The sequence below is a fragment of the Globicephala melas genome, chromosome 16, assembly GCF_963455315.2.
Source record: "Globicephala melas chromosome 16, mGloMel1.2, whole genome shotgun sequence".
Lineage (NCBI taxonomy): Eukaryota > Metazoa > Chordata > Mammalia > Artiodactyla > Delphinidae > Globicephala > Globicephala melas.
The window spans coordinates 35,913,968-35,941,111 of record NC_083329.1 but is presented as its reverse complement, the minus strand read 5'-3'; the positions used below and the strand labels follow the sequence as shown (position 1 = coordinate 35,941,111).

Sequence of the window (27,144 nt, the reverse complement as noted above, 5' to 3'; positions counted from 1 at the left end):
TTTTAATCAAAAAAGAAAGGTTTTGATCTTGATTACAGAATTTTGGATATAGGTTCCACAGAGCACCTGGGTCCATGAACCTTTTGAAATTATACATATGTGGGTTTTGGAGGGAGAGGATCTCCTCTATTAGTTTCTCAAAAGGGGTCCTGACCCAAAAGAGGACAAGAACTACTAGGCTAGATTATTTCTAAGCCTAGCCCAGGTGAATATTGATTCAGTACCATTTCAAATAAGAAAAGCATTTATTCAATCTTTATTGATTTTTAAACCATATGCTTGCACTAGCTTAAATGACTGATTCAATTGCAAGAAATATTTTATTATTTTCTTTAAAAGATTAAAAAACTCATTTTCTCCTTCATACTGGAAAACTCCCAACAGTTTTGGTATGCTTTGTAGAGTAACAGGAAGCCCAAAGCTCAAACAATTATGTGTGCAGAATTGATCTTGAATTATCAAATCAAAATTGAGGTTGCATTAAAAATGCTTTGAAAGTGATTCTACTCTTGAGTTTTTAACTGATTTTGTTTTAGGCATTAAGAAGAATACTGAGCTGCGTGAGTGAAGAATCTTCCCAACTCGGAAAACATTCACAGTGTGGCTGGAAAGCACGGGATGAAGCAATTATGTAAATATATAAGAACTAGCTTAAACTATTTAAGCTCTTATCTTAATTGCATACTAGATAGGAATGATTTCTTCTTTAGGGGCTCAAATTGTCTAGTTGAGTTTGTCCTGATTAACTTAAGTAGATGGATAGACGTTTGCTTTCTTTCTTACTCTTTCGTGGCAATCACCCTGACATATGTATTTTTACAGATGTTTCTTCTAAACTTTTACAGGTAAGCTTTATTAGTTGAGTGGAGAAATATCTCTTTATTAAAACTCAGTTTCTTCGTTTCTTAGGAGTTACTTTTGGAGCCTCTAGCTGTTACTTCTCTGGTATCAAATTGAGAAGCTGGTAAACAGGGTCTGGGAATCCATGTACCAGATGCGGTTATGGATTGGGGTGTTTTCCTGGCACCACTGTTTGTCCGCTGTTTGTCACTTCTTGCTTCAGGTCTTCTGTTCGTTTCTTGATCTCCGTGTTTCACTAAACCAATAGCAGTTGCTAACATCCCTTTCAGGTGAAGTTAATGGGATCTTATCCTCATTGATCTTCCAGGGATGGTCTACATTTATTCCTGCAGAGGCCCAAGGCGGGGTCACTGGTCTAATGGTAACTTGTTTTTAGTCTCCTCTATGGTTGATATAATTGGGTGAGAAATGGACTCAGGTCTATTCCTGAAAGGTATACTTTCACACCTACTGTATTCTATCTTGTAGTTATTTTAGGAGCCAGAGAAACCCAAGTGGTTTTTAGATGGGGAGTGCATAAACTACTGCTGGTAGTGCTGGTGCCAGTTTCCTATTGCCATAGGTACGTGGTCCCATCCCCAGAGCCCGAGAGGGAGGATCGGCCATCTGAAGAGCTGACGTTATCCCGACAAACTAGGGGTGGTGTTTTCTTCAGCAGTGTTAGGGGATTACATAATGGGTTTTATCATAGCTTCTTCATGATGGGAATTTTATTCTGCTGGAGAGAGAAAATCATGTTTAGAGATAGGGAAACTGATAGTGATGATCTGGACCACCCAAATGCTGAGAGCTAGAAGGATGCCTTGGGTAGTCAGCTGCTCAGTCACATTAGCGGCAAAGAAAAAAACGAAGAGTTTGATCCCCTAGAGAAGACAGAGTTGGATTTTTCCTTTGAATACTACTTAATGGTCACCTCAGTGAAGCTTACCCTGAACATCCTACATCCTATTTAAAATCAGACTCAGTAACACTCCTGTTCTTCCTTTGTTGGCTCTATTCCACCTTTTCCATAACCCTTATCTTTTCTGTATATTATACATGACTTGTTAATGACTTAAGTTTACTGTTCATCATACCGTGTTTCTCCATTCGTATGTAAGTGCCACACAGGCAGAGATCATTTTTTGGTTCATGAAAATTCAACTGAACCATATAAAATGAAATTCCATTTTGGGAGATGAATACAGTATGATGTCCCAAGAGTATAGAACTGTGCCTGGTACATAGGAGGCCCTCAATGAGTATTTATTGATTGAATAATATAGAAGCAGCAGTGATTCTGCACATCAGTAGGACAGCAAGAAGGAGTGTGTGGGAAACATTTTCGTTGATGGTTGAAAAATTTCTCTCAAGCTCTTCCAGAAAAAGGAATAGCTCAAGATAATTACTCAACGGCAAATTTTTTGGCATGCTAATGTGTGTAAAGTATTATGGGAGGAACTGGCATTGCACCTCTACCCATCCCTCTTCCAAAAGCTCATATCAAGCATCCCACTGACTGCCAGCCTGCTAGCATTCTCCCTTTAGCAGAACAGGAGGACTCCACTCCAGTGAGCCTGCAGATTTTTCCTCATCGATTTACCCTTTGCCTCCTCACTGCCATTCGTATTCTCCCTAGTTCCTCATTATAAGTCCTTTGTAAATCCCCTCACTCCACTAGTTGTCCCTCCCTCCTGTCATCGCATCTGCTTGATGAACCCTCCACACCGTCTTAGACCAGCTCCCTGAGAAATTGAACCAATGTCTCTTTTTTCACATAAGGAGACCAGAGCTCAGAATCAAGAGATTTATTTAAGGCACACTTAGTTAATAACAGTAGTAATTTTAATAATAACAAATGCTCTGTGTCAAGCATTGACACAAATACAATCTTGTTTCATTTTCATAATAAACCTTTTCCCCGTGTAGATAAATAAATAGAGGTGCAAGGAGGCTGAGTAAACTGCCCAGTGTCACCCTGCCTGTCATTCAGGCATTCAGTCTGACATTCAGTCATTCAACAACTGTTAATTGAGCCCTTAATCTCTGCAAGCAGTGAACTGGGGACTAAGTCTACAGTGGTGAACAGAAGAGACATAGTCCTTGCCCTAATAATGGCACAATAGTGGGCAATATTTATTAAGCTTTTACTAGGTCCTGGGTATTATTTTATTTCACTCTCGCCACAACTCTGATATAAATACTGTTAATATAATATGCAATTTTCAAATGAGAAGTTGAATCCTGAAGAAGGATATTCCCAAGGCCCTATTGCTGGTAGATGAACAGGTTGGGACAGGTATATGAACCCTGACTTCAAAGTTCATTCTTCTTATCACCATGCTACGGTGGGCATGGACACTAACAGTAAAGCACAAATAAACACACGAGAATTTCAGGTTGTCTTATAGACCCATTGGAAGGGAAATCTAGGGCCAGTGGACCTCTTATTACCCTTCAATAACATCACCTTCTTCTGGCCTGCCAGTCCACGGGGGTTAAGGAACTGTGTGCGTGGGTGTCAGCCAGGTTGTTCATTCTTGTAATTTGCGTGACGTCAAGCAAACCCAACTTTTATAGAATGATTTCTATTGAATGTTTAAAAACAAACAAACAAAAAGCCTGTCAAGTTAAATAGAAAGAAAGTGCTTATAAACATTCTAAACATTGTTTTGTGTTGGCTGGAGTTGGAGTCTAAATAAAAGCTCCAAGTGTGACTAATAATTATAATCTAATTTAGTGCACTGAATTGGAAAGGAGTAATTACTGCATAGGACTTTTTGGAGTAAATGATTTATGGTTGACCTACAGTAGATTATTAATTTGAAAAGGGAGGAATTTTAATGCAAATTAATTAAATTTGGAGCCCTTTCTGATTAGGTTGATAGAATAGTGGAAAATTCCAGGACCTTATTTTATTGGCTGAATTTGGACTTGGGATATGGGATAAACACTGTGTTGGTGTCTGTAGGACTTAGGTGTGAAGACACAGGCCTCATGCCAGACCCAGAGCTTTTCTGATCTGTTCAGAGAAGAGCCCTAAAAGAAAACCTGTCTTTCTTCAACAGGAAAATGTACCCTCATAGAGTGTTTACGTGCTCCAGGATATTTGTACTCTTTCCAATTTGTTGGTCTCTGGAGCCAACAAGAACCATCATCACCACCATTTACTGAGTGCTTGTGGTGAGCCAGACAGATGTAATGTTCTGGGGTTCTCAACCTTCACAAGACTGACATTTTGCTGTGGGATGCTTTTCTGTGCACGTAGGATGTTGAGAAGCGTTCTTTGCCTCTACTCATCAGATGCCATTAGCATTTCCCATTGTGACAACCTCAAGTGTTTTCAGACATTGTTGAATATATCCTGTGTGGGTGAGGGCACAGTTGCCCCTGGTAAGAACCACTGTGCCAGACACTCGATGTGCGTTATCTAGTTCATTCCTTACAATACCCTGTAAGGCAGATGTATTAGTGCCCGTTTCATAGGTGAAAAGACTGAGGCTTACAGAAGTTATACTTTACTAGAGTCACATAGGTAATACATGTGGAAGCCAGGATTTGAATGAGGTCAGAAAGAGAAAAACGAGTACCGTATGCTAACACATATATATGGAATCTAAAAAAGAAAAGTTCTGAAGAACCTAGGGGCAGGACAGGAATAAAGACGCAGACGTAGAGAATGGACTTGAGGACACGGGGAGCGGGAAGGGAAAACTGGAACGAAGTGAGAGAGTGGCACTGACATATCACCTACCAAATGTAAAATCGCGAGCTAGTGGGAAGCAGCTGCATAGCACAGGGAGATCAGCTCGGTGCTTTGTGACCACCTAGAGGGGTGGGATAGGGAGGGTGGGAGGGAGATGCAAGAGGGAGGGGCTATAGGGATATATGTATATATATAACTGATTCACTTCATTATATAGCAGAAACTAACACACCATTGTAAAGCAATTGTACTCCAATAAAGATGTCAGAAAAAAACAGCAGACCTATATTGACTCAAAGCCCCTATTTTCAGATGAGTGATGTTTTTGAGGTTGTTACCTCTCTCATTTTTAATAAGTAAGCAGAAGTAGGGCAGTTTAGTGATTTGGTCAAAATTATATAACTAATTTGTAGCAGAGGTTGCTCTACAACTTAGGCATCCTTAAACAAGCTGGTCATGGGAAGTGGAGATTCAGCTGATAAGTGAAAAGCACATTCGCAGTGACTTTGGCTGTGTTTCTGGTCTTAAGTTTTTTCTCTCTTTTCGAATGTTACTCTTTTATTTGTACAGTTTAGCTTTTGGGTATAAAAGGGTCTTTAAACTTGTGTCCATTAACTCTCAAACACATACCGAGAGTTTAAAAAAATTTTTTTTAATATTGGAAAGAAACAGACCCTTGCACTGCTGCTACTTAATTATGAAAGCATTCCAACCCACTCAAATGTTTTGCCAGCCCATCCTCCCACCAGCAAGTAGAAAGGAAGCCAAAAAATCCGGTGAGGATTCTGTGCTATTCCTAGCATACTCTGGTACTACTGGTGGGCCAGTGGGTAAGGGGGTAAGTAGCTGCCTGACTATAATAAAACAGCTTCAGACAGCCTCACATTGGGTCTTTGCAGTGGTCACTCTAGCCAGCATTATTATTCAAATCCACGTGTAATACAGTGGGGCCTGTTCTGAAATTTCTGCCCGGTGGGTGCCTAACCACGGAAATCAATGTTTTCTCCATAGTAGATAGGCAAGTGCTTTCGGAATCTGTTAGGCTGAAGAAATCTAATAGAGATAACTGCATAATTAGCTCTTTGACTAATCTTGCTCTTGCCTTGGGGTACGAGGCAATTTAAGCTGTAAAAACAGTTTCAAATATTTGAACTGCAGGAAGAAGATGTTCAGGATTTGTAGACTTTTCAGATGCAGGGCAAGGCACTTATTCTTCAAATAGAATGTCCCTGGAAGATCTTCGGCCTTTCGGAATACAGAGTTTCCTGGTGGTGAGCAGGTTTCTTCAGGCTCAGAGATGTGCTGGGTTCTGATGAATGTGTGCTCATGGATTATCTGAGGCTAGGGATCCCAAGCACAGATGTTGTCAGGGCGTAGGACTGGACCAAGGTGGAGAAGTCAGCAGGGCAGAGTGAGAATTAGCAGGCAAGTAATACCTGCCTGGAGATGATAGATGATATAAAGGAAATTATTCCAAGATTTTTAAAACACAGTATAGTACATCTTTTAGGCTTTCGGGTTGACTCTGCTAGAAGGAACCACTGTAGACATAGAGTGTAGGGTTCGAAAGCTCATCCGTGGAGTCAGATCACCTGGGTTCCAATCCCAGCTCTCCCTCTCACTGGCTGTGTGACCTGGGGTGAACTGTTTAATTTCTTTTGGCTTTGTGGATCTCATCATAGGACAGGTTTATAGTAAGAGCAACCTCATGGAGTTGCTTAGAAGGGTTAGCTGAGCCAATGCCAGTGAAGATTTAGATCTGGGCATAACACATAGCACTTAGTGAATGCTGGCCATTATTGGACATTCTAGCTCACAAATGGGGTAAGTAGGGCTCGGAAAAGTAAAGGCAGAGCTGGGCTCCATGTTTTCTCCATTCCTAGAATCAAAGGACTGTCATATGGATTGCTAGAGCGCCTCCTTACAGTACCACGGCAGGGCAGGGAAATGACATGAAAAGACTCTAGTGGTAGAGTAAGTCTGGCACAGGTGGGAGCTTTCAGAGCTCCTGAAAAGAAGCACAAGCTCCTTTGCAACCGAAGAACCTCCTCCTTCCACACAGTGACTTCTGGGGATGTGAGCCATTGCTGTTGAACATGGGAAAATTAAACATTGATACCTATCTCATCTTTGTTCATTCAGGACACTACTGGGTACACATATGCCTGATTGAAATTTTAGAATCAAGCAGAAGATCCTAAGTGTTTATAGGAGAATATTTCTATCAAAAAGTAGAGATTATCATACCTTGAGGAAAGGTAAAATTAGATCCCTCACTACATAGATTTGGGTTTAGATGTTGAATATGTTTTGGTTGATAACATACCCCTTTAAGTACATAGAGTAAATACAGATTTTAACTGGTCAGCCTATCACAGCCGCAATTGCTTTAGGTTTTACTGCCTAATAAACTAGGTCTTTCCAAGCAAGATAAAGCAGTTGAACTACTAATCACTGGATCTTCTTTGAACAGTCATTGAGTAAGTCAGTGAGCAGTAAATCTCAATTTCTCACACATTAGTGAGGGTGGACAAATGAACTGGGCCTAATGGAAGGAGCCAGTGGAACAGAGAATGTGGACCAGACCATGAAAAGACTATACCGCAGTCACATGGTGCACCTTGGAGGTCAACCAGATCCATCCTCTGGTCTTCTGAGATCCCACCCTATTCTTCCAACTTTCTCCTAACCAATCCAGTAATCACAGCAAAGCGCAATCCAGCCTAATCACAGTTTAGGAGTGGGGTGGAGTTGGGGGTGGGGTGTGGATACTGCATCCATCGCCGTCCATCTTCATCTTCAGAATGCCTAGGTCATTGATATATCCTTTCCTGAGACTAGGATAAAAGAATGGGAGAGACGGATGATTGGTGTTGCGTTTTTTCTCTGTCCACTTTCCTCTTTCAAAATGCTCAGTTTGATCAGACCATGTTGAAGTAAAAAGGATTAAAGTAATCCAGGATCAGTTCCTTACTAACACAGGTGACATTTGTAACAGGGTTATTGCACATCCAGGGAGCCAATAAGGTCTTTTGGACATTGAGGAAAAAGCACTTACTTTTACATTACCAGGCTCCAGGAGTGGGGTTAGAGGTTATTAGAGATCAGGGTTATTAGAGTGATTAGAGTTATTAGGTTATCAGAGATCAGTGTCACGGATGAGGTGACACTTTAACTTCAGGAGATCAGGATTTGGAAAAGTGACGTCACTTTTTCTTGGACAGCCAGGACAGCTCTTGAAGACTCTGTACATCTCTCTGATGTGACTGTTGGTGCTTGATAAATGGAAAGATGGTTTATTTATGCTTTTAACATTTCCCATGTCATCTTCCAACTTCAGGTTAATGACTTTCCTTCTTCAGTATTGTGGATGCATTAGATTTTCACAGGCAAAAACACACAATCTGCAAATTTATCATTTTTTGAGGCTATGGATATCAACAAAGTTACTGATTTTCAGGAACACAGAAATAAAGAATATGATTTATGTTATATAAACTCGTTAAATTGAGTATACATACTTCCAAGTTGCTCTTAATCTTAGGAAAGCAATTTGAGGATTTTATAGAACTTAATGACAGCTTATACAATTAAATTTTTTTAAAAAAAGAAATTAATTTTGTTCCAAAACATTTTGAGGCATTTCATCACTAATCATTGTAGGAACTACCAAAGATCGTTAACAATCCTTTAAGTACAAAAATCCCATGGGCCCTTGTGTTAGTGAAAGAAGTAAAATGCTAATTTATCATTTAATCCAATCATAATACATTTACTCATCTCAAGAAAAAAAGGACTTATTTAGAAGTAAGAGCGTATCCAGTTTTAAATACTGATAAAAATGAAACAGAACACAAAGATAACCAAATTAGAAATTTTTATTAAAGAACACATCACTGCAGTAAAACATATCCAGGTTCTGACATTTACAAGCTATGTGACTTTGGATGAAGGGCTCACCCTCTTTATGCCCTGCTTTCCTCATGCGGAAGGTATTGATTCTAGGAGGTTTAATTGAGATCGTGTCTATAAAGTGCCTGGCACTGTGCTCATTCCAGAGTAACCACTCTACAAATATTATTATTTTTTCTTACCTACTTGGAATTTATGTATCTTGTTCAATTTTAAGTGGCCATAAGACACGTTTAAATATTTTTGGAACAGGCAGGAGTAAATTATAAATTAATATATTCATTGTGTGGTAGCCACGGAAATGGAGAATGACCCTTTGATGTGGAATTGCTTATTGTATTCTTATCTCAAAAAACCCCTCTATTCTACTGAACTGGAGACAGGGACTTGACCAACGCATGGAGGAGAGCGAACGTCCTAAATGGGGAATTGTTCAGACAAACTTTTCAGAGGGTAGGATAATCATATATCTGCAGAAGAACCATTGTGGCTTATGCCTGTTGTTTTGGCATAATTACTTATAGCTCCCCTTACGCTTGTTGTGGTTGGGCAATACAATTTATGGTCACTCTAATGATAACTCCACTAGGATTTCCCTGGAAAGAGAATAAGTTGATACTGACTAAGACAGGGGCTTTGAGAGAAGCCAGGGAATTGTTGCATAGGTCTTGGCCAAAAAGTTGACCTGTGTCATCTTACAGAAAAGACTTTTTCAGTGTCTCAGTCCTAATGTCTTAGGAAATTTTTCCATGATTTCATTAAATATGAAAAAATATAGCTAAGCACAGTCTGATTAATTAGATCAATTGGGTCTTAAGTCTTTGTTTTTCTTTATTTCAATATATTAAAGTTAAGGACATGACCAAAGAAGTCGTGGATGTGAATGAGCTGTTTCTTTGGACGCACTAGGGGGATTGAGCCTTGGTGGAGGTCACTGGAGTTTAGGGTCTGGTCCTCAGCTGTGCAGATCCACAACTTGGATTTTCTAACAGGCTTCTCAGAGCCCAAAGACTGGGTATAGCGGGGAGAAAACTGCTGGTTTCAAGGACGATGAAAATAATAGCTAGCAAGTGTCAAGTACTGTTCTAGGCACTTTGAGTCATTTGAACTCTTTTGTTTCAAAAGCATAGCGTGTGAAGCCGAGTTTTCCTGGGGCATGATCATGCTTAATCATAGCAGACACTCAGGGTCATGGGTCATGCTGTGCCCAGCTTTATGTAGTGTCTAAAAAGATTTATATACATTTCAAAAAGACAGAGAAAGAACTTAGAATTACACATTTTCTAAGGTAAATGCCCTAGGTAAAGGAAATTCTAGGGGGAAGTCTATTTATTCCCTTATTTTCAACAGGGAGAATTGAGCCTCTTACTTTATGTAATTTATATTTGTCTCTACACCATTCAGATATAGGCAGCTGATTTGGGAAATAAAGACAAAGACAAAACAAAACAGAAAACCTTGTTTTCCTAACAAGAAGGTTGTGAGTTGATGGCTTTGGAGAGTTGGGCATGCTGAAAACGCCTTCATGATCTTAGTTCAAATCCATTGGAGGGAAGCAGATTTTTCTGACCATACTGTCAGTATGTGATAAGCTTATTTTAAATTTTTGTCTCAAAGTTCCCCAAACATTACCCAAAGGGCGAGCCTCTTCTTCCCCTGGCTCTGAGGACTCACGCTCTAGGCTAATCAGCAAGCCCTAGATGTGTTACTATAACCCATTGGAACTAGACTAAGAGTTCAGAAATGATGAAGTCAGCTTAGAATCACAGATTGTTGAAGCCCAAAGGTGCCTTAAAGAACACAGTCCAATATTCACCTAAGGGCACAGCCCAGCTGAGGTAAGTGTTAGTGTCTAGAGTAGGAGAGAGGAGCCAAGTAGCTTATTTCTCTGCATAGAGAAAGCTCCATGCCCAGATAGTCTGTCTCTGGTCTCTAGTGATTGTGGAATCTGGGAAATGCCATGTCAGAGCAATTGCATTTGGGATTCAGTGTTTTCTCAGCTGTGTGTTAACTGCTTCCTCACTGATCATCATGTAAAGCAAGTGTGGTGAAGTCATTTTGTTGGTGGTGATTACAGAAGACAGTGACATCCAAGGAGAGTTTCTGGCTGAGATTGGGAGACCTAATAAAAAAGAAAAGCAAAAATGAATCTAGACAAAGAAACTTCTATAGCGTTAAAAACCTGGAAATGCCTGAGGGGGTATCATCCCTTCACTACTTTCATTTTGCAGACGGGAAAATGGATGAACAGAGAATGTGTTCTCGGCTCTGAGAGGCAGGGTGAACAGCCTTGAAGGAGAAAGAGATCTTGGCTTGTAGACTCCGACCATTCCAGAAGATCTATAAGATGGTTCAACTCCACTTGAACTGTATTTTTCTCTTTACTTCTGCAGTTCACTCCTAAGTGAAGTTGAGCATGGATGATGTGATGTTGGTGGGCCCTAAAATCCCATCATGCTGTAACAGTGTCACATGCCATGTCACTACACACCAAGCTTACTCACGACATCTCTGCCTTCATACCCACTCCAGGGGAAAACAAGTCTGGTTGGTTATGGAAAGACTAGAAGATTTTATGGGGATAAGCAGGCATAATGTAGAGCCCCCAGTATCTGAAAATGATTGACATTGCTGGTTCTCACACTGTCAGTAATTCATAGTCTGCTTCTAGCACATTCATATTTAGAAAAACAAGGGAAACTTAGGGATTTTTTCTTCTCTTTCAGATTTCTTTAATTTACGTGTTTTGGGAAAATGTTGGCTTCCTTCCCCAATTCTTCAGCTGTTGTCTACTGCAGTGAATCAGCTTGAATTTCTCAAGTCATTTCCTTTTTCTTTCCAACATAATGGAAGAATAGAAGCCCTCCCAGGCATATCACACCGAGAGATATTGGGGAAAAAAATTGATAAAATGGGTTCTGTGAAGAAATTTATGGCTGACAACATGACAACATTAGCAACATGCTTGCTGTGTGTTAGCACATAGATGTCTTTTGGGCTTCTCTTCTTTTCTTTGGAAATGCATCAAGCCTTTCATAGTTGAGTGCTGTTCGTCCCAGGGAGTCTCAGTGTTCCTGGTCCAATGCTATTGTGTTTACCATTTCAGGGTTTATAGATGAAACTCTTTTCCATGTCTTCTTTGCATTTTGCATCTTGGGCCTACAAAATGAACCCATTTCCATATATTTCAGATGATCTTCTTCTTCATTCCACTCATATGTTTCTCTCTGAATTTTGGACCTTTTGATACTTTTTTAAAGCATTTTTACTAAACAGGCAGATTTGAACAAACCTTAAACAGACATTGAAAATAATTCTTTAAAGTTCTTTTTTAATTTTATGCGCACTTTTTCACCATTTAGCCAGGAGTTTTTTTTTTTTTTTTGCAGTACACGGGCCTCTCACTGTCGTGGCCTCTCCCATTGCAGAGCACAGGCTCCGGACACGCAGGCTCAGCGGCCATGGCTCACGGGCCCAGCCTTTCCGCAGCATGTGGGATCTTCCCGGACCGGGGCACGAACCCGTGTCCCCTGCATCGGCAGGCGGACTCTCAACCACTGCGCCACCAGGGAAGCCCTAGCCAGGAGTTTTGATCACCTAGATTATTTTCAAGTACATGGCACAGAGTAGGCAGATGTCAGAAAATCAAATGGTAACCCGTATTTGAGGGTTAATATCTAGAATGCATTTTGAAAGCAAGCAAGACTCCTAAAACTCAAACTTGAATTCTACTGAGCTACTTTTGTAACTTACAGAGCAACTTCATTTTCCCTTAACTCAGTCTTCAATCCTCCTCCCTTCCGGTCTGCTTATGCAGAGTCAACTGCCACTGAGATTCCTGCTGACTTATTTCTGTTATGGGATCTGACCTGCTGCTGAGCTAGTCAACATCTTGTCTCTTATTTGGGTCTTCTCTCTTCCATATCAGCTCCTGGCGTTTTGTCAGCTTATTGGGCCTCTGGTCCTCAGAAAGGACCAAGCTTGGGAGGAGAAGGAGAAAGGCAGGCCCCAGTTGATGTCTATCGCTCATTAATCCAGGCAAGCCCTTCTTCTCTAAACATGAAATCCCTTACCACTAGTGGTTCCTAAAATTTATCTCAATGTTAATAGCTTTATTTAAGAAAAAAAAAAAGTTTTCTGGTCAAATACATTTACGTGAGCAGTTCCCAAAATTAAATGAGCTTCTTTATTGCAGACCTTCCCCAAGCTTTTAATATGCTAATGTGCATTGTGAATTTCTTAGAGGGTGATGTAGTAGGCAGCTTTTTCCAAACTCATTTTACTGAGAAGCATTTTTTTTTTTTCTGGGAACATATTTTGAGACTAATGTTTTATGGAACATTTTTTACTTAAATAAACTTACTTGAAAAGGAAATTACTGTAAAGGGAAAATAGGATCACTTGCCATAAATAGAAAATAATCATGAAATTCAGTAGAATGAAGCAAAGTTATTAATGAAGTCAATTCAAAAATAAACTAAAAATAAATAGTGAAATACAGGCAATTATATATTGTGAGTGAGAAAAAATAATTTTCCCTCTACCCATCTAAATTCCTGGCTGAGGCACCCCTGTAATAAAAAGACAGGCCAACAGGAGTAAAACAAACAGACATTTAATAACACGTGTACCTCCTGTAACATGGAAGCTACCTAGGGAAACTGAGAAACTCCCTAAAATGGTCCAACCCCTCACTTAACATCTCTAGCTAAAGACAAAAGAAGATATTGGGGAGGGAGAGGAATCAAATATGGGAGGTTACCCGGAAAACACAGTAAACAAGGGTAAGGTTGCTATGCAGGTCTAAGTCATTGCCTTCTTCATTGATGAGAGTTTCTAGTGATTTAGAGTCATCCATCTCCTCCTGGTTAAGAGAGGGAGACCCCTTTACAGATAGAGATTTCCCTTGTATACGTAAATGTCTCTCACAAAAGGGTAACTTCTACTCAGTTTTCAGAACTCTTCTTATGTCTGCTGTTTCCTAAAAATAATCAACCTACAATAATCCTTATGCCAAAGAGGCATATTTGAGGTGGTATATTCTGCTCTCCTTCAATATTAAATTGATGTATAAAAATGCATGCTTGAGGATAAGTCCCCTTGAGAAGAAAGGAGCCAATAATAATCAAATAATAATAGAAACAATCTGGTCACTGTTGCTTACTTTGGATAATTATGAGGATTCATTATCAAGAGAGTTCTGTGTTTTGGTTGATAGAGAATTTTGATTCCTCTGTGCACATAGTCAAAAAGGCCAAATGTTATTTAAACACTTTCTGAGGTAGAGCTGGATATTAAGAACTGAGTTCTTAAAAAAATCTTTTTTGCCAGGGGCTTGGTTTTTTCACCTTATTATTTTTTCCTGTTTAATGAAAATTTTCAGACACAGAATGTAGAAAGAATGCCACAGTAAGTGTACAATATCCATCTCTCCCAGTCAATAAATATGAACATTTTTTCCATATTTACTTCATTTCTCAGCTGAATTATTTTTATGTAAACTTTATATTGACATGACAGACATTATTGCTGAACTATTTTAAAATAAATTAATGCTATACTTCATTCTTAAATTTTTTAGCATGCATCTCCAAAAATAATATTTTCCTACATAACCACCATACCAGTATCTATCATACCTAACAAACAACAGTAGTTTCTTAACATCATATAATATTAAGCTCCTATTTTAAAACTTTTGTTCAAGAAAACTTTATTTCAAGAAACCACGGAATGTTCTGTAGATGATTTTCTTTGGAAAATGTCAAGTTACTTGATACTGTCCAATGTTAAAAGATAAACTAAGGCATATTAAAAACTTGCAGAGTTTATTTGAGCAAAAATAGATTTGAATCAGGCTGCATCCAATCTAGCAGAGAAAAAGGAGTGCCGCAGAACCACACAAAATGAAAGACTTTTATAGCCAGAAGGGAGCAGGAACCAGGAAGTTATAGTAGACAAAAAAGCAGGTTGGTTATTGCAAAGTTACTTTCCTTTAGGGGATGGCAGGGGCGTATCAGGCAGATTACCTAACTAGTACTGATCTGGTGATTCTTTTTTTTTTTTTTTTTTTCCCGGTATGCGGGCCTCTCACTGTTGTGGCTTCTCCCATTGCGGAGCACGGGCTCCGGACGCGAAGGCTCAGCGGCCATGGCTCATGGGCCCAGCTGCTCTGTGGCATGTGGGATCGTCCCAGACCGGGGCACGAACCCGCGTACCCTGCATCGGCAGGCGGATTCTCAGCCACTGCGCCACCAGGGAAGCCCGATCTGGTGATTCTTGATTGTCTGGTTTAAGATTCCATTTCTGGGAGAGCTGAAGTTGTAGTTAAGTCTCAGTTTGTGACAGGGGTCTCCTAAGTGACTCCATTTAGGGGCTGTTGTCTTAACACCAGAAAGCGATAAAAAGAATATTCTTTATCCATTCTCCAGTGCCATTTAATTTGGGGAAATACTGATGAAGTCTTTTTATAAATATTTCCACTTTCACTTCATAACATTCAAAATATTTTTAGTGAGTTTTTCAGATGAGTTGATAAAACATTCCACTTATGTGAAGGTTTCGATATTTGTTTGTTGTGAAATAGAAGAACAAGATTAGAGAATAGCGCCCTGGCAGTGCTTTGTCTGATGGATAGAAAGAAAAAGTTACTATATGTTGGGTGCTTACCATGTGCCAAGCACTAGGCTAAGCACTTTGTATCTCAAAACACCTATGAAATAAGTACTGGATTATTTCCAGGGTGGCTGCATACAGTTGGGCAAAGGGGTAAGTGGGGCATGAAATCCAGCTTCTGTTCCACTGCCCATACTGTGTCCACTGGGAGGTTTAAGGGCCTTCTCCCAGTTCACAACAGATTCATGCATGCTGGCTGTAGCCACATGGGGTTTTGCAGCTGAGACATCTGAAGTGTAGGGCAAGACCCCAATCCATGTCTCTTGTAACTAGAATTGTACTCTTTTTTTAGTATTTTAATTTTATTGGAGTATATTGATTTATAATGTGGGAGTTTCAGGTGTATAGCAAAGTGATTCAGTCATACATATACATATATTTATTCTTTTTTAGATTCTTTTCTCATATGGTTATCACAGAATATTGGGTAGCGTTCCCTATGCTATACAGTAGGTCCTTGTCGGTTATCTACCTTATATATAGTAGTGTGTGTGTGTTCATCCTAAGCTCCTGATTTATGCCCCCCCCCACAAATGTTCCCCTTTGGTAATCACAAGTTTGTTTTTGATATCCATAAGTCGGCTTCTGTTTTGTAAATAAGTTCATTTGTATCTTTTTAAAAATTAGATTCCACATATGAGTGATATGATATTTGTCTTTGACTTACTTCATTTAGTATGATCATCTCTAGGTCCGTCCATGTTGCTGCAGATGGCATTATTTCATTCTTTTTTATAGCTGAGTGATATTCCATTGTATATATGAACCACATCTTCTTTATCCATTCCACTGTCGATGGATATGTAGGTTGCTTCCATGTCTTGGCTATTGTACATAGTGCTACAATGAACATTGGGGTGCATGTAGCCTTTCAGATTATGGTTTTCTCTGGATATATGCCTAGAAGTGGGATTGCTGGATCATATGGTAGTTCTATATTAGTTTTTTAAGGAACCTCCATACTGTTTTCCATAGTGGTTGTATCAATTTACCTTCCTATCAACAGTATAGGAGCGTTCCCTTTTCTCCACATGAATGTCTATTTTCATGCCCATATGTTATACTGCCTTCCTTTGGGATATCTAGGAAAAAACTCTTTGTGGTTTTCATTTGAGGGGGCTCTGGAGCTAAGGAAGGCTGTTAAATTACCCACAGTCATTGTCTGTTGATTAACTGGTAGGCAGGAGGAGGAAGATGGGGATGAATAAACTAGAAGGCTCAGTTTGACTGTTGGAATCTACAAATGAGATGTGAGCTCTGGAACAGAAACAACACTTCTATAAATAGAGTTCGGTAGGAAAAAGAACCAAGAAAAGGCATCCTGACCAGGAGTGAACAGATGTTGAGCAGGTAGGAGGTATCTGGAGGACCAACATTTTAATTTTAGCCTAAAAGGAAAATCAGACAAGTCATAGAAGGCTCCACTTTTCTCCTCCCTCCACTTTGTTCTTTTTTTGGTTTTTTTTTTTGCGGTATGCGGGCCTCTCACTGTTGTGGCCTCTCCTGTTGCGGAGCACAGGCTCCGGACGCACAGGCTCAGCGGCCATGGCTCACGGGCCCAGCCGCTCCGCGGCATGTGGGATCTTCCCGGACCGGGGCACGAACCCGTGTCCCCTGCATCGGCAGGCGGACTCTCAACCACTGCGCCACCAGGGAAGCCCTGTTATTTTTTGTAATTCAGCTTTATTGAGGTATAATTGACACATAAAGTTATATGGTATTTAAAGTGTACATCCTGGCAATTTGACATATACAGACATTATGAAAAGATTCCCCCCATCCCATCCAGTTAATTAATGCATCCAGCACCTCACATGTTTAGCTTTTTTTTTTTTTTTTTTTGGTGAGAATATTTAAGTTCTACTCTCTTAGCAAATTTCAATTAAGCAGTTCAGTGTTATCAACTATAGTCACCATGTTTTCCATTAGATTCTTAGGCCTTAATCGTTTTATAGCTGAAAGTGTGTACCCTTTTTACCAACCTCTCCCTATTTCCCTCACCCTCTAGATCCCGACAGCCACTTTTCTACCTTTCTTTCTATGAGTTTGAGTTTTTTTCATATTCCACGTGTAAGTGATACCATGCAGTATTTGTTTCTCTCTGGCGTGTTTCTAGCATATTGACCTCAAGTTCCATCCACGTTGTTACACATGGCAGGAGTTCTTTCTTTCTCATGGCTGAATACTATTTTTCCTCTCTCCACTTTCAACTGTGGTATGAAATAAGTCTGAAGAGGAGTTTAGAACCAGCTTTTGGGGGGACTTTTGACACCCTGTTAAGCACTAGAGAGAATTATAAGACTCAGAGTAGGCAGTTATAGAAACAAAGCTTTATCTAATAAAAGAATAAGAGAAACACATTTGGTTTTGAATATTCCATGAAAGTTCTAATAACTTAAGGTGTTAAGGTGAAGTTGTTTGATAAACATTTTTTCACTATTTTTCATATGACACAGGAAAAAAAGTCTAAATATTTTTTCCCTTAATCCTAAAGCTCAAATTCAGACAGAATTCCAACCAAATCTCAGTCCCTTTGCGAATGACCTTGGACAATGTCTTAACTGAAGACCTGGTTTCATAAGTTTTAAATGTGGTAATTATGGTATTTAGTTTTTGGAGCTTTTGTGAGAATCAAATGAGATCCATGTGAAACCCTTACTTAAACATTTGGCAAATGTTGGCTCTAAGAAAGTTCTGTGGCTTCTAACCCTGCAGTCATAGCGATCCCTATTCCCCACCACCAGGGGTCAGTATATCTAAATTTCCAGGGATGTTCCTCAGGTAAATCAATTCAATTCAACAAATATTTATTGAGTACTTAATATAGGTAAGACACTCTGTTAGACAATGCTGGAGCCATAGCTGAATAATATGGTCCCTGATTTTAAAAAGTTTATAACAAGGATTACAAACTCTGGCTAAATTGGACAGGAAGAATTATTTTATTTGGCTGACATGTTTTTATTTTTGTTCTGTTTTTTTATTTTAAATTGATTTAAATGTATTTAGGTATGGTATATACTCTGTTTCACCCTACTACTTCCTTTTCTCAACCCAATAATGTTGACTTTCTGGCCTGGTAGACTTGAGATGGAAACCCCTGGTTTACTAATGGGTTAAGTGAAGAATTATTCAGCATAGGAAATATAATATTTTGAGAGCTGAATCTGCACAAACGTGCACTGACAGGAGAAAGGTAAACTGGGGTGAAACTAATTTGGCCTATTTAATAGTTTTGCTGAAGCCAACACTGCTCTATCTGCTACATGAAATTGTTTCCTGTTCTATTCGCTCAAATTGCAAGAAAGTTACAAAATAAAGAAAAGACAAAAACTGCTGATTGGTTTCTAAAACTTTCCACATGAAAAGGCTGAATAATGAAGTGTATTTGTACTTATAAAATGAAGCCTCATATGGGAGATATTAAAAAGTAGGAACTGCTATAATGGGTTGGAACATGATACTGTAAGCCCAGTGTTTTAGCTGATTTTTACAGCTGCAGGGAAGAGGCTTCACTTCTAGAGTCATAAAATCTCAGCGTTGGAAGGGAAATAGGTTTTATAAATGGGGAAACTGAGTGAATATATAACTAGATGACTTGTCCAAGGTCCTACAGATTGTGGAAAATGGCAGTACACAAATAAAACCCCTGGTTGCCCAACTTCTAGTGGCTCTTTTCACACTGTAATAATGGAAACAGATAGTATTTTTGGCTTGAATAATTCAGATTCTTGGTCTATATGATCTATAGTTACCAATAGTTCTCACTTCATTTCTATGTTTTCGGACCTTGGAATTCTGGGTAGGTGTGTGTACATGTAGCAAAGATTTAGCTTCAGCTAATAGTTAGGTTGTATATCACCAGGAAAAGTGAAATAGAAATTTCACCTTGTCATTTGAGCAGTTCAGGGAAAAATAACAATAATCTGCTACTGAAGGGGAAGAAAAGGGTGTTCAAAATTGATTTCTGACATTGATTCAACCTACTGGATCTTTGCCCAATTCCTCTCTCTTCTTTATATAAATGGAGCCAAGAGTCATAAAGATAAATCAGGATCAACTAGTTCAAACGATATGACTCAATTCAGAGATTTTATCTCTGAGGAGAAAGCTTAAGGATAAAAGTTCCGTTCTCTAAGCTGCTCTTGTAGTGGGCTCCAATTCAATTTTGTACTTTTCTGAAATTGGCTACATCGTAGCACAAAATGTGCGGGCCTTGGGTTATCTTTAGAGTAGTCACCACTCTTTGAAATTTGTTCCTGGGTTCCTTCATTCTTTAAACAAATTATTGCTCGTGTTAAGGGGGTATTTATGGATGAAGAATAGGATGAGAATGCTGCTCTTAAGGAGCTGATGGCTTTCTGAATAATGGGGCATAAAATAAGTACGGGCATTTCTCCCATGCCAAGTAGACTGTAACAGTGGAAATCTGCTATAAATAGTATCGGGGGAATCAGAACTAATCACAAAAGAGATGTCATTTGTGTGGGATCTTGAAGGCTGGATAAGAGTTCTATAAGCCTTGACTCATGCAGGTCTCTCCACTTAGAACCCTACATTTTGGTTGATAAAAAGTAGTGAATGAATCATTATTTTATCAAATACTATTTGAAAGCCTACGATGTTCTGTGAAAAACTCTATTCCACCTTTACAGCTCCATCTATGCTACCATCTCATTTAAGCTTTCCGGGAACATCTCAGCAAAGATTTCTTCTTTGCATTTCTGGTCTACTTAATTGGTGATGATTATTTTGCACAAACCACATACCTAGGACTGTGGATATTTGTGTATGTGTTTCATGTATGTACTTCGCTTATAAGCACCTTGAGGGCAGGTATGGTTTTGTGTGTTATTTTCATTCAGCCCAGCCCTTAGTACAGAGTGGGAGTTTAGGAAGACTTTATTGACTAAAATGAGCTAGGTAATTGTCCAATCTTTACTTTGTATTTGTGTGTGTAAGTAGTCTTTGTCTGTCAGTCATTTGTCTTCATGACATATACCACCACCATGGTCAAACTTCCATGAGCTATATTTCAGATGATTAAAAAATAAAATGATCAGATGGATAGATTTTGAAGTTCTCTGTTCTCTGTAATGTCTCCTGGGCACAGCCCGGTCTATTCTAATACCTAGTTTTCATGGAAATGGTTTTGAAATTTATTCCAAACTATTCTCCAAAGACAATGAAATATAACGTTGGTAGAAACTTATATAAAGATATATAATTTTGAACTCATGGGGTTTCGATTGTTTGTTATATGTGTGTTAGCTCTTAACATCTTTTAAAATCAGAAAGCTTTGGAGACTAAAAACTAAAAGAGTTCGTGCAGAAGACTGCTCAGGGGCCGAAATGATAGAGCATCTCATTATTTTCTACACTTACCCATCAGTTCAAACGTTTCCTTTTGTCATATAAAAATTACTGATGTTAATAGGCTGGTTTCAGCCTTGTTCCCCAATCTGCCAGAGGGGTTTAAAGTCAGAATCTGAAGGATGCATATGACATACATTATTGAGTCTGCCTGAATTGTCTTTACACACAGACCCACCAGTAAAATAAGACAGCTTCAGAGGCTCAGGTTCTTTGTTCCAGAATCCAATGGGATAACATTAAGCATTCGGAATAACTAAAGCTAACACAACTTAGAATGTATGCTGTCATTTTTCATGCTCAAGAATGATAAGAGGTAGGTACTTTTATTATGACACAAACGAGAAAATTGAAGCTCAGAAAGTTTCTGTAAGCTGCCCAAGATCACTCAGTTGGTGAGTGACAGAGCAATGATTTGAACCCAGGCAGTCCAAATCTATGCCAACAATATTAATCCCCAAGTTATTTTGCCTTTGTTGGAATTCCACCTCCCAATTTTATGTGACACTTTGAGAATATGCCCACTGTCCTCTGAGGAAAGAGACTGACCACAGAAGTAGATTCCATTCTAGGTTCTAGATTTTACTACAAGTTGGTTCTTGAACCTTCATGGAATACAGTCTGGTATAATTAAGTGCTACATAGATATTCCCTGAATGAATGAATAGCATGCCCCTAGGTAGATAACTTCTTTACTAAACTCTTTATTGAAATTTTCATTAAATCCTCAATTGGATTCAGTATTGTATAGTCAATGGAGTCTAAGAATATTTCCTCTTTAATTCAAAGGCTGCCTCAAAAAGGAAAGCATTTGGATATGAGTATTAGCAGGGTATTTTCCATGCACTCTATTGCATTTGTGAAATTGCTATTAATTTTCCTCAATTCCCTGCCATTTTAAGAGCTACTAGGCTGATTATATAGAAATTTACTTACCATGTTTTCCTTTTCCATCAACAGTGCCAATGCATAATTAAGCCATGTGCTCTGAGGAAAAGATACTTTTGAGTACAGAGGTAAAAGCAAGATATTGTCTCAAAAAAATAGCACAGAAACCAATTTAAATACCAAGTTAACATTGGTATATTAATGTCAGTATATGCTTTGGCAAGGGGAACTAACTTGAACAATTTGTTTCCATAGTGCTTTTTAATTTACTGATAATGTATTATTGTTGAAGTTTGAAAATATAAAGTTCTCAGCCATAAGATCATATATATAACATGTTTTATATAACATAAAATAATTAGAAAAAATTAATGATCATTTGATTATTTAGATGTAGCAGTTTAAAAAAGTGACAAGTCTCTGAGTATTCAGAAAATAATAAGTATATCAAATACTTCAATATAATTTTTAGGGATTTTTTTTTTTTTTTTTTTTTGCTATAAATAAGACAGACATTCTAAGTATATAGCTGGCACAGGATGAGCAGATGCAAATGAATGTAAATCCCCTGGACTCATTTTGCACAACTTACTTTGGCATTTTCCCATTTCATAAATAAATGTATCCTATTACATTTATTTATATTTAGCTGCAGGCTAGTAGAGAAAACCCATTTAGCAAATATCAGGCTAAACTCTGCATGATAATTTGGCAGGGTGCATCTCATGGGGTAAGGCAGCTATGAGCTCTAAACATGAGGCACAGACAAACTAAACACATGCAGAACACCATTTATGACTCACCATTGGCTTGGGTATATTCTACAGATCATGGGCTAGAAGGAAACTTTCTGGAATTTCTCCTTTTTCCTTTAACTGCTTTTCACCCTGAGAACCTAAGTCAATGCTGCTTTCCTTCATAAACCAGCTGACCCTTTGCAATGAAATGATTGTTCACCAGGAAAAAATAGCAAAAGTACTCTGGTGTAGGAGCTACTGGATTGGTGAGCCCTTTAAGTTCCTCACAGTCTAACCTGATCCCAAATGGCAGAGGAATGCCACAGAGCTCTGGGCAGCATCTTCCAACCTTCTTTGGTCAAATTCAGGGACACAAGGCAGAACAAGAGGAAATGAATCTAGAACAAAGGAAAAATACTTTTGAAGGGATCCGTCTATGAATCTTGGGGCCCACTTCATAGACCTTAAAAACTCAATTTCTCCTTAGAGTGAATTTGAATGATTTACAGTGAATTAGCATGAAAGAGAGCACCCCTTGGGTAGTGATGTGCTGGACCCTGGGCTCTCTCAGGGGGAAAGGCTGAACCTTCTATGATGCTGTTTGCATCACGTGACACTACATGCTAAACTTCCAACATTTGGGACCCACCCATCCAGTATCCTTTCCACTGAGAGGGGTATCTTCCTTCAGCAGAGTAAGTTTTCAGGGTCCTCGTTCTTGTCTTCATGTAATCATTTTAAGGAGTTTTGTATTTTACTGTTCAATGAAGGACTACTTTTTTTTTTTTACATCTTTATTGGAGTATAATTGCTTTACAATGGTGTGTTAGTTTCTGCTTTATAACAAAGTGAATCAGTTATACATATACATATGTTCCCATATCTCCTCCCTCTTGCGTCTCCCTCCCTCCCACCCTCCCTATCCCACCCATCCAGGTGGTCACAAAGCACCGAGCTGATCTCCCTGTGCTATGCGGTTGCTTCCCACTAGCTATCTATTTTACGTTTGGTAGTGTATATATGTCCATGCCTCTCTCTCACTTTGTCACAGCTTACCCTTCCCCCTCCCCATATCCTCAACTTCATTCTCTAGTAGGTCTGTGTCTTTATTCCCGTCTTACCCCTAAGTTCTTCATGACATTTTTTTTCTTAAATTCCATATATATGTGTTAGCATATCTGTTTTTCTCTTTCTGACTTACTTCACTCTGTATGACAGACTTAGGTCCATCCACCTCACTACAAATAACTCAGTTTCATTTCTTTTTATGGCTGAGTAATATTCCATTGTATATATGTGCCACATCTTCTTGATCCATTCATCTGATGATGGACACTTAGGTTGTTTCCATCTCCTGGCTATTGTAAATGATACATGACTTTTTTTGAATTATGGTTTTCTCAGGGTATACGCCCAGTAGTGGGATTACTGGATCATATGGTAGTTCTATTTGTAGTTTTTTAAGGAACCTCCATACTGTTCTCCATAGTGGCTGTACCAATTCACATTCCCACCAGCAGTGCAAGAGTGTTCTCTTTTCTCCGCACCCTCTCCAGCATTTATTGTTTCTAGATTTTTTTTTTTTTTTTGCGGTACATGGGCCCCTCACCGCTGCGGACCCTCCCACTGTGGAGCACAGGCTCCAGACGCGCAGGCCCAGCGGCCATGGCCCACGGGCCCAGGCGCTCTGCGGCACGTGGGATCCTGCTGGACCGGGGCACTAACCGGCGCCCCCGGCATCAGCAGGCGGACTCCCAACCACTGCGCCACCAGGGAAGCCCTGTTTCTAGATTTTTTGATGATGGCCATTCTGACCGGTGTGAGATGATATCTCATTGTAGTTTTGATTTGCATTTCTCTAATGATTAACGATGTTGAGCATTCTTTCATGGGTTTGGTGGCAATCTTCTTTGGAGAAATGTCTGTTTAGCTCTTCTGCCCATTTTTGGATTGGGTTGTTTGATTTTTTGTTATTGAGCTGCATGAGCTGCTTGTAAATTTTGGAGATTAATCCTTTATCAGTTGCTTCATTTGCAAATATTTTCTCGCATTCTGAGGGTTGTCCTTTGGTCTTGTTTATGGTTTCCATTGCTGTGCAAAAGCTTTGAAGTTTCATTAGGTCCCATTGGTTTATTTTTGTTTTTATTTCCATTTCTCTAGGAGGTGGGTCAAAAAGGATCTTGCTGTGATTTATGTCATAGAGTGTTCTGCCTATGTTTTCTTCTAAGAGTTTGATAGTTTCTGGCCTTATATTTAGGTCTTTAATCCATTTTGATGTTATTTTTGTGTATGGTGTTAGGGAGTGTTCTAATCTCATACTTTTGCATGTACCTGTACAGTTTTCCCAGCACCACTTATTAAAGAGACTGTCCTTTCTTCACTGTACATTCCTGCCTTCTTTATCAAAGATAAGGTGACCATATGTGCGTGGGTTTATCTCTAGGCTTTCTATCCCGTTCCATTGATCTATCTTTCTGTTTTTGTGCCAGTACCATACTGTCTTGATTACTGTACCTTTGTAGTATAGTCTGAAGTCAGGGAGCCTGATTCCTCCAGCTCCGTTTTTCGTTGTCAAGATTGCTTTGGCTATTCGGGGTCTTTTGTGTTTCCATACAAATTGTGAAATTTTTTGTTCTAGTTCTGTGAAAAATGTCAGTGGTAGTTTGATAGGGATTGCATTGAATCTGTAGATTGCTTTGGGTAGTAGAATCATTTTGACAATGTTGATTCTTCCAATCCTAGAACATGGTATAACTCTCCATCTGTATCATGTTTAATTTCTTTCATCAGTGTCTTATAATTTTCTGCATACAGGTCTTTTGTCTCCTTAGGTAGGTTTATTCCTAGATACTTTACTCTTTTTGTTGCCATGGTAAATGGGAGTGTTTTCTTGATTTCACTTTCAGATTTTTCATCATTAGTGTATAGGAATGCCAGAGATTTCTGTGCATTAATTTTGTATCCTGCTACTTTACCAAATTCATTGAATAGCTCTAGTAGTTTCCTGGTAGCATCTTTAGGGTTCTCTATGTATCATGTCATCTGTAAACAGTGACAGCTTTACTTCTTCTTTTCCAATTTGGATTCCTTTTATTTCCTTTTCTTCTCTGATTACTGTGGCTAAAACTTCCAAAACTATGTTGAATAAGAGTGGTGAGAGTGGGCAGCTTTGTCTTGTTCCTGATCTTAGTGGAAATGCTTTCAGTTTTTCACCATTGAGGACGATGTTGGCTGTGGGCTTGTCATATATGGCCTTTATTATGTTGAGGAAAATTCCCTCTATGCCTACTTTCTGCAGGGTTTTTATCATAAATGGGTGTTGAATATTGTTGAAAGCTTTCTCTGCATCTATTGAGATGATCATATGGTTTTTCTCCTTCAATTTGTTAATATGGTGTGTCACATTGATTGATTTGCGTATATTGAAGAATCCTTGCATTCCTGGCATAAACCCCACTTGATCATGGTGTATGATCCTTTTAATGTGCTGTTGGATTCTGTTTGCTAGTATTTTGTTGAGGATTTTTCCATCTATGTTCATCAGTGATATTGGCCTGTAGTTTTCTTTCTTTGTGACATCCTTATGTGGTTTTGGTATCAGGGTGATGGTGGCCTCGTAGAATGAGTTTGGGAGTGTTCCTCCCTCTGCTATATTTTGGAAGAGATTGAGAAGGATGGGTGTTAGCTCTTCTCTAAATGTTTGATAGAATTTGCCTGTGAGCCATCTGGTCCTGGGCTTTTGTTTGTTGGAAGATTTTTTTTTTTTTTTTTTGTGGTATGTGGGCCTCTCACTGCTGTGGCCTCTCCCATTGCGGAGCACAGGCTCCAGATGCACAGGCCCAGTGGCCATGGCTCATGGGCCCAGCTGCTCCGCGGCATGTGGGATCCTCCCGGACCGGGGAACGAACCCGTGTCCCCTTCATCAGCAGGCGGACTCTCAACCACTGCGCCACCAGGGAAGCCCTGTTGGAAGATTTTTAATCACAGTTTCTATTTCAGTGCCTGTGATTGGTCTGTTCATATTTTCTGTTTCTTCCTTATTCAGTCTTGGCAGGTTGTGCATTTCTAAGAATTTGTCCATTTCTTCCTGGTTCTCCATTTTACTGGCATAGAGTTGCTTGTAGTAATCTCTCATGATCCTTTGTATTTCTGCAGTGTCAGTTGTTACTTCTCATTTCTCATTTCTAATTCTGTTGATTTGAGTCTTCTCCCTTTTTTTCTTGATGAGTCTGGCTAATGGTTTATCAATTTTGTTTATCTTCTCAAAGAACCAGCTTTTAGTTTTATTGATATTTGCTGTTGTTTCCTTCATTTCTTTTTCATTTATTTCTGATGTGATCTATATGATTTCTTTCCTTATGCTAACTTTGGGGTTCTTTTTGTTCTTCTTTGTCAATTGCTTGAGGTGCAAGGTTAGGTTTTTATTCAAGATGTTTCCTGTTTCTTAAGGTAGGATTGTATTGCTATAAACTTCCTTCTTAGAACTGCTTTTGCTGCATCCCTTAAGTTTTGGGACTTTTTGTCTCCATTTTCATTTGTTTCTAGGTATTTTTTGATTTCCTCTTTGATTCCTTCAGTGATCACTTCGTTATTAAGTAGTGTATTGTTTAGCCTCCATGTGTTTGTATTTTTTACAGAACTTTTCCTGTGATTAATATCTAGTCTGATAGCATTGTGGTTGGAAAAGATACTTGATACAATTTCAATTTTCTTAAATTTACCAAGGCTTGATTTGTGACCCAAGGTATGATCTATCCTGGAGAACGTTCCATGAGCCCTTGAGAAAAATGTGTATTCTGTTGTTTTTGGATGGAATGTCCTATAAATATCAATTAAGACCATCTTGTTTACTGTATCATTTAACGCTTGTGTTTCCTTATTTATTTTCATTTTGGATGATCTGTGCATTGGTGAAAGTGGGGTGTTAAAGTCCCCTGCTATGAATGTGTTACTGTCGATTTCCCCTTTTATGGCTGTTAGCATTTGCCTTATGTATTGAGGTGCTCCTGTGTT

General features: G+C 39.0%; 1 long non-coding RNA gene across 1 annotated transcript in view; it reads left to right on the top strand.

Moving 5' to 3' along the window:
- Positions 1-560: 560 nt before the first annotated feature.
- The window catches only part of LOC138842370 (uncharacterized), a 63,604-nt gene continuing 37,020 nt past the window's right edge, over positions 561-27,144 (top strand). The window contains exon 1 of the long non-coding RNA XR_011376784.1: positions 561-631. This is a non-coding gene — a long non-coding RNA (uncharacterized lncRNA). The remainder of the gene's footprint in view (positions 632-27,144) is intronic.